Below are 13,676 nucleotides of genomic sequence, written 5' to 3' on the forward strand. Positions count from 1 at the left end.
TCAGTTCTGTGAGCAAATAATAAAAGCTAATATTAACTAAGTAGTTATCATGTACCAGGTATTATTCGAGGGTGTATTATTTCAAAATATTACAGGGGTACACATGTTTTTGATTTCATGTGTCAGTTTTGTTATGCTTGAGTCAGGGTTATAAGTATGCCCTTCACCCAGATGGTGTTCATGACACCCATTAGGTAGGTTTTTGCCCATCCCTTCCTCCCACTTCCCTTCGGCTTGATTTCTGCTGAGTTTTACTTCCCTCTGTGCACATGTCTCATTGTTCATTCCAGTTTAATAGCAAGCGCATGTGGTGTTTGTTTTTTCCATTCTTTAGATACTTCCCACTTAGGATAATGGTCTCTAGTTTCATTCAGATTATTGCAAAAGGCCTTAATTCATCCTTCTTCATGGTTATGTAGTGTTCCACAGCATACATGTACCACATTTTGTTAATCCACTCACGGATGGATGGGCACTTGAGTTGATTTCACATCTTTACAATTGCAAATTATACTGCAATGAACATTGGTGTGCTTGTGTCTTTTTGATAAAATGATTCTTGGGTAAATACCTAGTACTGGGATTGCCTGATCAGATGGTAGAGCTACTTTTAGTTCTTTGAGGCATCTCCTCACTATTTTCCATGGAGCTTGTTCCTTTCTCTCTGCACCCATGCAACCTCTGTTGTTTCGTTTTTTTTTTTTTTTGGTAAAAGCCATTCTCACTGGAGTTAGTTGAGACCTCATTGTGGTTTTGACTTGCACTTCCCTCAAGATTAGAGACATTGAGCATTTTTCCTATGTTTTTTGGCCCTTAGTCTATCTTCTTTTGAAAAGCTTCTGTTCATGTCTATTGCCTACTTTTTGATAGGGTTGTTTCTTCTTGTTGATTTGCTCGAGTTCTTTGTAGATTCTGGTTATTAGCCCTTTATTGAATGTACAACTTGCAAATGTTTTTTTCCCATTCTGTAGGTTATCTATTTTCTCTGTTGATTACTTTCTCATCTATGCAAAAGCCTTGTAATTTCTTTAATACTCATTAAAAATATGAACTAGGTAATATCATTAACTTCATTTTACGGAAAAGGAAACTGAAGCATGGATTAAGTAAATTGTCCAAGATTACTTAACTGATAATAAATGAGATCATGATTGAAACATGGGAGGTTTGGCCCTCGAGGCTGCCTATAACAACTACATTATGCCGGCTTCTGATAAATTGATCTTCTGCTTATATTAGTGAGCTGCAAAGAGATTTTACGACTAGAATGGAACACCGGAAAGTAAATAAATTTCTTATGAGCATTTCAATTTACTCTTTCTTACCATGTGTTCATGGTAAGAACACTATATTTTCCATTTATTACATGTGTCATAATTCATGTAACTATGTCCTTACTTAGGAGGAAGCAGGATAATGTAGTTGTCGAGAGTTTGAACTCTGAAATCTAACCACTGAATTAGACTGGACTTACTAGCTATATGAATTCTTGGCACATTTCTAAATGTCTCTGTATTCACCTATAAAATAGTGGTTAATGTGGTACCTTTCTGATAGGATTGTTATAACCATTAAATGATGTAAGCACTTATGGTGATATGTAACTATTTCTATTATTATTATTACCTGTTAGTAATGTCTATAGCAGCAAGATACTAAAAGTTGAGTGACGTATGCCTTTAATCCCAGCACTTTGGGAAACCAAGGCAGGAGGATTGCTTGAGGCCAGGAGTTCAAGACCAGCCTGAGCAATGTGGTGAGGCCTTGTCTCTACAAAAAATAAAAAGAAATTACCTGGGCATGGTGGTGTATCCTATAGTCTCAGCTACTTGATAAACTGAGGCAGGAGAGGATCTCTTGAGCCCAGGAGTTCAGGGTTGCAGTGAGCTATGATTGTGCCACAGCACTGTAGCCAGGGGGATTGGTGTGACATCCTGTGTCTAAAAAAAAAAAGTCTCCTAAATAAGTTTTTTTTTTTTTTTTTTGAGACAGAGCCTTAAGCTTTCCCCCTGAGTACAGTGCCGTGGCATGACAGCTCACAGAACCTCCAACTCCTGGACTGAAGCGATTCTCCTGCCTCAGCCTTCCAAGTAGCTGGGATCTCGGGTGCCTACCACAACACCCGGCTATTTTTTGTTTGCAGTCATCATTGTTGTTTGGTGGGCCCAGGCTGGGTTCGAACCCGCCAGCTCAGGTGAATGTGGCTGGTGCCCTAGCTGCTTGAGCCACAGGCACCGAGCCCTAAATAAGATTTTTACTGAAGTAAAGCAGATGGTCCATAACTGGGTCAGCAACTCAATGGTGCCATTAAGAACTGAGGTTTTTTTCTATCCCTTCACTTTGTCACCCTCGGCATGGTGGCCTTTCATCATTATTCTTATGACCTATGGCTATCCGATGTCTCCCATGACTCTGAGCAGCCCCAGCACCCACCAGCAGTACAAACAGGAAGAAAGAAGGAGGCCACGGCTTTCCATGTGAGGCTCCATCTTTCCCAGAAATCCTCCAGGAAAATTGCCTGTAGCGTTCACTGGCCAGAAATGGGTCAGATGCTCTTCCTCAGCTTCAAGGAAGGGAAAAAAAGAATGTCCTGTGAAGAAAAGTGGATAACCATGGTCAGCTCAGAATGATTTTGATTCCTTCTCTTGAGGAGCCAAAACAAAAGCGAGAGAAAGGAGAGAATAGCTGCTGTACAGTCAGTGGACAGAGGCTGCCATATGCTTGTGGGAAGACTGATTAAGACAATGCGTATGAAGCGCAAAGCATGCTATCATGCACACTCCCGGCACACACTCTTATTATTATTTGACATTCGTGTTGCTCTAAAATCTTATAAATTCATTTTCACATGTTTATTATTTCCTCATGACAGATTCCCAGAAGCGGAATTTATTAGGTCAAAAGTTATAAACTCCTGCCAAAAGTGCCTGAGTCTAATGTTAAGGAAGTAGTAGACAAACTTAAATTGAGAAACAGTCAACTGAATGAGCACTTACATTCTTTAAAAAAATGTTGGGACCATGAAGGACAAAGACTGGCTAAGGTCTGGGACGGATTACAGGCAACTAAAAGAGACAACTTAAAGATAATGAGGCATCCTGGATCAGGAAAAAATATACTATAGAGCATATTATTGGCAAAATCTACATAAAATTGGCAAAATCTACATATGAACTATGTATTTGATCATAGTATTGAATCGAAGTTGTATTTTGGGAATTTGATGCTTACACTGCAGTTGCGTAAAGGAATATCTATATTCTTAAGATACACACACTAACAAAAAAGAGATACATACTGAATTATATAGGGGAAAGGCACAGAATGGTAGGATGTCTACAACTTACTCTTAATGCTCAAGGATGATGATGATAATAATATTAGGAATATGAAAATAAGACTGTAAAGAAGAATAGTAATAAAATAATAGGTGAATCATAAAATAATAATAAGGTGAATCTAGATGAAAGTAAACAGAAGTTTTTGTTATGTATGTTTTCAAGATAGAAAGTTAAAGATAAATGATTGCAAACGTAATTTTGGGTTTTGTCGGTGTGTACTGATTTATAAGCAATGTTAGAAGAGATTCTATTTCATAGCACACACGCTAACATTGAGTATTGTTTTCACTTTTGCAGCTTTAATAAGCTGAAAATACATTAAAAATTTTTCTTTCTGTGTTTGTTAGGCGAATTGTGTATTTTTCCATGTTAGTTCACCACATAGGTGTATTTTCTTTTGTGTCTATTCGTGTCTTTTCCCACTTGCATATTAGGATCTTAATGTTTTCCTCATTGACTTTTATTTACCTTTTAAATCATATGTCACTACTGTGGGGTGTTTCTGTTTAAGTAATTATTATTTCCCTAAGTACCTCCAACTATTTGGAGGACAGAGAGTAGACAGATTTATAGGATCTTTAAACACTTTTTGGTCCCTGATGGCTGTCAACATCAGACCAAAGTTTATGACTTTTTGAAAGGCCTTTGTCTCATTTCAGTATTCACCAATAACTTCCAGTTTACATCACCCAACTCATGCCCCTGCATATCACCATAATAATTCAGGTCCCATGACAAAAACCAGAACATTTTTTTTTTTGAGACAGTCTCACTATGTTGCTCTTGGTAGAGTGCCATGGCGTCACAGCTCACAGCAACCTCTAACTCTTGAGCTTAAGCAATTCTCCTGCCTCAGCCTCCCAAGTAATTGGGACTACAGGTGCCTGCCACAACGCCCGGCTATTTTTCAGTTGCAGTTGTCATTGTTGCTTAGCTGGCCCGGGCTGGGTTCAAACCTGCCAGCCTCAGTGTATGTGGCTGGTGCCATAACCACTGTGCGACGGGTGCCAAGCCAAGAACCAGAACATTTTTAGAAGAGAGAAAAGCAAGCTATGTGCTGGTCTCTGGCCAGACTTGCCTGGGTCTATTGCTCCTGGTTCTGGCTCACAATTAACAGAGCAGGAGTACAGACTGGTCATCATCTGACGGCATGTTCCAACTGTATGGTCTCTGTAATTCTTTTTTTTTTTTGTAGAGACAGAGTCTCACTTTACCGCCTTCAGTAGAGTGCCATGATGTACACAGGACTCACAGCAACCTCTAGCTCTTGGGCTTCCGCAATTCTCTTGCCTCAGCCTCCCGAGCAGCTGGGACTACAGGCGCCCGCCACAATGCCTGGCTATTTTTTGGTTGCAGTTCAGCCAGGGCCGGGTTTGAACCCGGCCACCCTCGGCATATGGGGCCGGCGCCCTACTCACTGAGCCACAGGCACCACCCAGGTCTCTGTAATTCTTATCAATAATATAGCAGCATGGTGCAGAGTTAAAGGTAGAATTTGGATATTAGATCCAGACAATATGATTGCTGGATCCCCAAACCTATGTCCCACCCATTGGCAATTTGTGTCTTTTAAGAAGAAGCTCCCAGACTTTGGGAGAATCAGAATTACCTGGAGAACTGACAACAAACACAGAAGCCAGGACTCAGTGAAGTATTAACAGAATGAGGCATTGACCTCTAAGGTGTGACAAGTGGCCCAGATGATTCTGTTACATGCCAAAGTTTGAGAACTTTCCTTTAAGAGCTATCAAATAAAATGAAAATATTCCTAAAAGGTCTGATTAAAACTTTTATGAGCTGAAGTTTTCACTTGGATTATTTAATAGAGCTGAGAAGAACAGCTTGCAGAAACGGCTGGTAAAACAGATAACCTGAGATGGGGCACTTAAATGGGGATATGAGCTCAGAAAGGAGAGGCATAGGCCAAAGGGGAGCTTACAGCTGCTATAGAGGAGCACTATGAAATTAGGATACCAAACTGTTCCCCCTCTAGGAATAGCTCATCCCTTACAATAAACTTTTTAAAAACTGAGTATACTAATGTCAATGCCTGCATAGCCCATACAGTGAATGTGTGACTAGTAGATGAAATCAAAACATGTCTTTGTCATGGTTTCCCACTTCCTCTTCAAAGTGCATTCAGTAGGGGTCATCCTTGACCTTCCCCTATGATATGGAAGCCTGGGAAGATCCCATGAGTTTACCCTTATTCTTGGGCAAAGGTGCTTATTTGCCAACATAATTTCAAGTCTGACACCGGAATGTCTAGCCAAGATAATAACCAAAGCTCCACCTTATCTTTAAGGGCCAGTGTTCCCTCCAGCTGGAATGCACTTCAGACTGTCAGCCTATGGTGGGAGAGGAGGAGGAGGAGGCGTGGCTGGCTTCTCTCCACTTTGTGCCATTTCTCTTTTCTTCTCCCACCCCAGCTGGCTAGACAGTTTCTGACCCCTTGCTGCTAGAGGAATGGTAACGAATGAGAAAGCTCTTTCAGAACTGATGCCTTTGGGCTGGCGCCTGTAGCTCAGTGACTAGGGTGCTGGCCATATACACTGAGGCTGGTGGGTTTGAGCCCAGCCCAGGCCTGCTAAACAACAATTGCAACCAAAATAAATAGCTGGGTATTGTGGTGGGCGCCTGTAGTCTCAGCTACTTGGGAGGCTGAGGCAAGAGAATCGCTTCAGCCCAAGCATTGGAGGTTGCTGTGAGCTGTGATGCCACAGCACTCGACCGAGGATGACATAGTGAGACTCTGTCTCAAAAAAAAAAAAAACAAAAAACTGATGCTGTTGTAATCTGGTTTTGCACTTTCTGTGCTCGGTGGATGTTCAAAATGGATTCTTTCATTTTCTTGGGGCTTCTCTGGGTTCTTTGAAAAAATTGTCTTCCTGAAGACCTCTGTCCTAGAGGCATTTCACCTGGTCCATGCACCTCTTTCTAGTGTTTACTTGCGGCTCATTTGTAGCCCCCCTAGTTTTCAGCTACTATGGTCTTCCACTCTCTAAGTGACTCTATAGGACAGAACCCAAATGACACCTTGGCTGGATTGTTCCCATATGGTCCACATCTTGTCCATTGAAAATGCTCATGAATTCCCTGGCCTGCCAACCCTGGCTGAATCCAATGCAACTTCTATCCTGGCATCCCAGGCTGCTTTAGTGTCCATGGGCCAGAGTCAGGCAGCATCCTCTGGGACTCTCAGCTATGGGCAAGTGGTGATTTTAAGTTCTCTGAAAGGTGTCTTAGAAGCCCTGAGAGGAAGCAGCAGTTTTTCTTCCTTTATCCACACCCTGTAAGCAGAAGTGAGAATTCCCCTTGGTAAAAATGATCTCCCAAAAAATCTCTTCAAAAGTTCTGTCAAATCCAAGAGTCTTGGACATTGTTCTCAGAATTTCCTTGGTAAATTCTGTGTATGGCTTTCTGATTTTGGAATACTTTATTGGGTGTATTTGGTTACCCTAGTGAAACTTCTATTCAACATCCTGTTACTATATTTTTAGGGAGTCGGCCCTTCAGCCACATTTAGGCAGGTCATAGTTAAGGCTCCCAGGATTGGGAGCCTCCTGGAGAGAGGAGCAGATTATTGGAAAATGGCAAACTGCCAATGCTTTATTTTGTTTTATTATTTTATTAGTAAAATTATTTAATGTATAGAATACATAGAGAAAATTTCACAGTGATAAATGTAAAGTTCAATGAATTTAACAAAGCAAACATACCAGTGTAACAGGTCCAGAAAGAGAACGTTACCAGCTTCCAGGCGTCCCATCATGTGCCTCCCCAGTTGAGCTCCCTCAAGGGTAACAAATACCCTTGAACACCATAAATACCCCATGAACACCATAAATCAGCCATAAATCAGTTTGATCATCTTTTGAAGTTTATGTAAGTGGAATTGTTTCTGTTTAGTCAACGTATTTGTGAGATTCACTCATACTGTTTCCTCTACTTGGAGATCGTTCAACTGTCATTACTGGGTTGCCATGGTATGAATGTACCTGGACGATTAATATTTGATCTATAATTTCTTCCCTCCAGGGTGGTTCAGAGGTTGAAAGTGGCCTCCCTACACCTTCCATAATTCCAACTTGAAATCAGAAAGAGGACTCTCAAGTTACTCTAATGATTTGCCTTGGGTATCAGGATGAAGCCGTTGAATTCCTTGCCATTTTTTCCAAAAACTCTGTACAAAGTTAAGGTTTTTGAGGAAAAGAGTTTTTTGTTTCTCCCCATTCTTTTTTTTTTTTTTTTTGGTTTTTTTGGCTGGGGCTGGGTTTGAACCCGCCACCTCTGGCATATGGGACCGGCGCCCTACTCCTTGAGCCACAGGTGCCGCCCATTTCTCCCCATTCTTTATATTTTACTCTATCAATCTGCTCTTCTAATTTGGCTAGAGTCATAGAAGGTTTAATCTGGAGAAAAACTGCGTCTACCAAGAAACAATTTTGCGTAAATTCTAATAACAATTGTATGAACTTCTATTTTCTCATGAATTGTGCAAAGAAGTTTTTCACATAGGCCTCAAGAAAAATTTCAATAGATCTATTTATAGTAACAACTGGAGGTCAGAAATACTTTTCTGAATGTTTCTTGTGTTGTACTTTATGTAATGAAAAATTTTAAAATGAAAATGAAAGACTTTGAAGCATAATAGATTTTTATATGAGAATAAGGTGGTCTTTTAGTTTACGTGAGAATAAAAATGCAGATTTTTAAAGTATCAAAATGAAATTCAATAATTTAAAAAATTTGTCAGCATTTGCTTAATGGATTAATATCCGCCCTACAATTTAGCATGTGGGTGTTAAAATAGATCTACGTTCTGAGTAACAAATGAAAAGCATTAAAGACTTTTCTTTTATGAAATCCTACTTAACAAATGCTAAACTACCATCAGGAAATTATTTTTAAGTGAGACAATATTTTAATTGAGATAGAGGGATATATGTAACTTCATTACTTCATTCATTCAATAAAATATTTAGTGAGCACTTGGCATGTGACAGGCACTACATTAGGCTATAGACACGCTTCATAAGGAAGGTAAATATTGTCACAATCTTCCAGAGCCTATAGTCTAGTGTAGTTGGGGAACAGATAAACAAACAGATAATTTCTATACTGGGCAATGACTACTTTGATAGGTCAAGCAGAGCAGGTGTCTGTGTGTGCTACTGAAGCATGTGAAAGTCAGCAAAGCCATCCTTGGGAGGGCGTGGACTCTTTCCCAAGGAAGTGATGTCTAAGGTGGGTACAAGATAGCCAGATACAGGATAGCCAGATACAGATCCAGAAATTTGCAAGGGCTCAAGCAACTACTTGACGTAGTATAGAGTAATATAGAGGACTAGATGGGAAAATGAGAAGGGAATGTGATTGAATGAGCTAGAGAGGTGAAAAGGAACACTTGGAAAGCTCCAGCCAGAACTGATGATTATGTCAGCATAATGGAGTGGAAAGGGGTCTGAAGTCAAGCTGATTTGAATGCCAACCTTAACTTTACCACTTAATAGATGTTGAACAAACCCTTTGATTTTCAGAGTCTTGGCTTCTCTCTTTGTAAAATAGGGATAATAACATGGACAGTATCGGGCAGTGGGGAGGATTTAATAGGATTATGCATGTAGAAGGGTCTATCCAAATGCCTAACACATACTGGGCACTCACAAATGGGTACAAATATACAGCTTGATGGGGGGAAGCAAGGCCTACGGTTAGATTGATCAGTAGAGTGGTGATAGTGTATAGTAATCTATTGTGCATTTCAAAATAGCTAGAAGAGAAGACAAATATTAAGGTGATAGATATCTCAAGTACACTGACTTGATCTTTTAAAATGTCATGAATGTAATAAATTTCAAATGTGTCCCAAAACTATCTCTCTCTATTATGCATCGATTTTTTTAAATTGGGAGCTTTGGTATTTTGGAATGAAATCAAGGATGGGGGAAGACTGATAGTAACCTTGAACTATATTCAGACACTAAAGCCAGAAAGATAGGAAGAGTTTTTACAAGATCTCTTTGGTTATATAGTTAAAGATGTTAGCAGTTAATTTCCTTTTCTTCTGACTGGTGAACCATAAATGTGAATGAACTCGTTCCTCAGATAAAAGCACTAGTCTGTTGTAATATCTGTTCTGTGGACACCATTGTTGACCAGATAAACCGAGTGTAGGGATGGCCAGTAGCAAACTTATAAAGCAAACACTCCTGAGCCAGTATTTTGTTCCCTTGTAAAAATACAAAATAGGCTTCTGAGTAAAAGTGATCAGTAAAATGCACATATTTACTTTGGCTTTCACCTGAAATTTAATAAAATGGCAGTTTACTTGTGTTTTAAGGGAGAAACCCACAATGATAAAGAGAGTAGGAGAGAAGAAAAGAACAGCAAGAGTTGAAATATGGATTTAGAAGCCATATAGACAATAGGTTCTTATTTCAAGGACCTGGGAAAAATGATCCCTAAATTCTCCTTGGAGAAATCTGGGAAGTACCTGACTGCATCACAGAGTTCCCAAAAGGGTTAGGAATGTCAGGCAGTGATAAAAGTAGGGTGAAAAAAAAGGAGGATTGGGTTGTAAGTCTGCTTAAGAAGTGGTTAGATCTCTAAATCCTCTCTTTAACCCGTAGCTGGATACCCACCACTCTCCCAGCCTGGTAGAGGTTGGATAAGGTAAAAAGAAGGTCACTTTCTGAAGAATACTTGGCTTATTTGGGGATCGGAATACCCGTTCCGTCTGAACGTATGAAAACATATTTAAACAAACTTTTAAGGGCTTGAGAATGAATTAATGATAAGTTTATGGCATTACGGAAACAAAGCTATAATACTCTTATTAAATAATATAACTTTTATAAAATGATTAATTTCAGGGAAAATAAAATGTTGAGTAGGAATGAAAAGAAATCAAAGATATTCTGAGGCTCATCTATGGATATTATTTGCATAGTCACAATAGTGAAAAAATAAATATTAATCTAACCAAAACAAACACATTGGAAGTGTGGGGAGATAGAAATAATGGAATGTTTTGGGTATCTGCATGTTGGGGAGGGAAGAAAAAGAGTCAGTTTTATTTTTATTTTTTATTTTTTTGTAGAGACAGAGTCTCACTGTACCGCCCTTGGTAGAGTGCCGTGGCGTCACAGGACTCACAGCAACCTCTAACTCTTGGGCTTAGGCAATTCTCTTGCCTCAGCCTCTCAAGCAGCTGGGATTATAGGTGCCCGCCACAACGCCCGGCTATTTTTTGGTTGCAGTTTGGCCGGGGCTGGGTTTGAACCCGTCACCCTCGGCATATGGGGCCGGCACCCTTGTCACTGAGCCACAAGCGCCACCCAAGAGTCAGTTTTAATATGTACACATTTGCAGTTGTGCTTACATAGATGTATACATAAGTAGAAAAAAAATTCATTCACCTAAATTTAAGATTGCTGAACTTTACTCTGCTAAGCCTCCTAAAAACAATAACAACTGTTGTAAGAGTTTCAATCTACCATAGCAAACTCAAGTGTCCAACAGGGCTAGGCAAGGAGTGAGTGAAACAATCTTGGATTCACTAGGGAATAGGTGGGGCCTTGGCAAATGCAAGAATACATGTTCTGTCTAAAGCGGTTGCTACTTAGCTCCACCTATGGTAACATGGTGTTGCTAGATCTAAGAATTTTTTAAGAGAAGCTAGATATCTACTTTTTTTTTTTTTTTTTTGTTAAAGAAATTGCCCATGCTTGCGTCTATAGCACAGTGGTTATGGCACCAGCCACCTACACCCAGGCTGGCAGGTTCAAACCCAGCCCAGGCCAGCTAAAACAACAATGAAAACTACAACAAAAAATAGCTGGGGGTTGTGGCAGGCACCTGTAGTCCCAGCTACTTGGGAACTGAGCAAAAGAATCACTTAAGCCCGAGAATTTGAGATTGCTGTGAGCTATGATACCACAGCACTCTACTGAGGGCAACGTAGTGAGACTCTGTCTCAAAATAAATAAATAAATGAATAAATAAAAATAAAAAGAAATAGCCCAGATTTTTAAAACATTGCTTTCTACAAAAAGATAACTTGGAGGGCATAGGCTTGATATAAAATCCTTGAAATTATATTGCATCAAGTTAGTAAAATTGGCTGCAGGTGGAAATAATTTTAAACAACAAACCAAGGAGTAAAGATGTTCAAAAGTACCAAACCAAGGGAAAGCAAAACAAAGCAAAACAAAAATCCCAAAGAAACAAAAACTCTGGACCTCGACATTTTTCCAAGGTACATTGACATGATAAAGTCCAAATTTCCTAGTGCTTATGAGAGATTAAAGCTTATACCTTTGAGTTTATAAATTCAGAGAGGGAATTTAATTGGAATGGTTTTTACACATTAACTGAAGATCTAAGGAACTGAATAATTCAGGTTCTGCTAATGTCTAGAATATCCGAGGTTTATGTTTAGTCTGATTCTAGTGAATCCATCATTTCTCTTGATTTCCAGGCTGGTCAGTGTCCTATGTCATATACCAAACGATGTGTTAGAAATTAAATCCTATCATTTATGAACTTTGCTCTGGGTAAAAAATTAAGCAAGTAAATAATGAGAAAAAGAATAGTGTAGTATAGTATAAATAAAGACAGAAAGCAGATCAGTGGTTACCTGCGACCTGAGGTGGAGAAGAGATTGTACACAGACACAAAGGAACTTTTCGGGTGACAGAAGTGTTCTAAAACCACTGTAGATTGTGGTGATTTATTTCACAGTTATATTATAATGTATACTGAAATGGGTGGCTAAGTAAATTATTCCTCAATAAAGCTATAATTTTAAAAAATCATAGATTAGAAAATTAATGTGCTAAACTTGTGGTTATGGGGCCACACGTGACCTTCTGGATCCTTGAGTGCCACCTTTAGACTGAATTCAAATTGTACAGAACAAACCCTTTTAATAAAGGGACTAGTTCTGTGAAGTTTGGATTCAGTTGAGGGGCCACACTTTGGGATCTGGAGGGCCACATGTGACTTTGAGGTCACAGGTTTCCTACTCCTGACTCCTCAGCGGATACTTATTAACTACTAATTTTATGGTGGAGAAACCTGGCAAACACCACTTTAACCACATGATCAAAGTTAACATTGCTACTAAGAGACATGAGTATTTTGTGCCCTGGGACCAAGGCACAGAGAAGGAAGCAACATCAGTTTTGGGTATCCTTGCCCAAAATATGTAACCTGAATTTAATTATGAGGAAACATCAGACAAACCCAAGTTGAGGAACATTCTACAAAATAACTGACCAGTGCTCTTCAAGAGTGTCAAGGTCCTGAAAGACAAAAACCGAGTGATGTTCCTGATTAAAGCAGACTGAGATGTGACAACTAAATGCAAATGGAACCCCAGACTGGATGTCAGTCCCCACATAGGACTTTAGTGGGACACCGGCAAAATTTGAATACAGTGTATGGTTTAGTTCATGGATCATATCAATGTTCTTTTCCAGCTTTTGGTAATTGCACAGTGATTGTGAGATAGTAACATAAGGGGAAACTCAGTGAAGGGCATATGGGAATCTCTATATTATTCACATTTTTATAACTTTAATTGGGTTATAAAAATGGTGGTTTCAAAATGAGTTAAAAAATTAAAATTTTAATTGAGTTATAAAAAAGTGGTTTCAAAATGAGTTAAAAAATTAAAAAAGAACTTTTTCTCTTTCAGTTGGGAAAATGACAATGAATTGGTAATAGGAAATTAACGGTGAAGTGATAACCAAATTTCTTTTTTTTTTTGAGACAGAGCCTCAAGCTGTCACCCTGGGTAGAGTGCTGTGGCATCACAGCTCACAGCAACCTCTAATTCTTAGGCTCAAGCGATTCTTCTGCCTCTGTTTCCCAAGTAGCTGGGACTTCAGGTGCCCACCACACCACTAGGCCATTTTTTGGTTGCAGCCATCATTGTTGTTTGGCAGGCCCGGCTGGATTAGAACCCGCCAGCTCAGGTGTATGTGGCTGGCACCTTAGTGGCTTGAGCCACAGGTGCCAAGCCTGATAACCAAATTTCTACAATGCTCAGAAAGCAAGTCAGGAAGTAAGTGGTTGTAGAGAAGTTCTCATGTGAAATAATAAAAATAAATACAATTACCTTCCCCATTTTCTTTTTTTCCTCTCCTCCCTTCCAAACAAAACCACGTACTATTCTGCATTTTTCTTTTTCTACTTAACAACATATCTTTTTAATGACTCTTGTATTGGAAACTTGAGCTTTGCTTAGTATCAAAAGAGAAATTATAGGTCATAATGATACGTGATGCAAACCTTAGAAAGACAGAATCTTATGGACCCAAGAGCTTA

Source organism: Nycticebus coucang, chromosome 2, assembly GCF_027406575.1.
Source record: "Nycticebus coucang isolate mNycCou1 chromosome 2, mNycCou1.pri, whole genome shotgun sequence".
Lineage (NCBI taxonomy): Eukaryota > Metazoa > Chordata > Mammalia > Primates > Lorisidae > Nycticebus > Nycticebus coucang.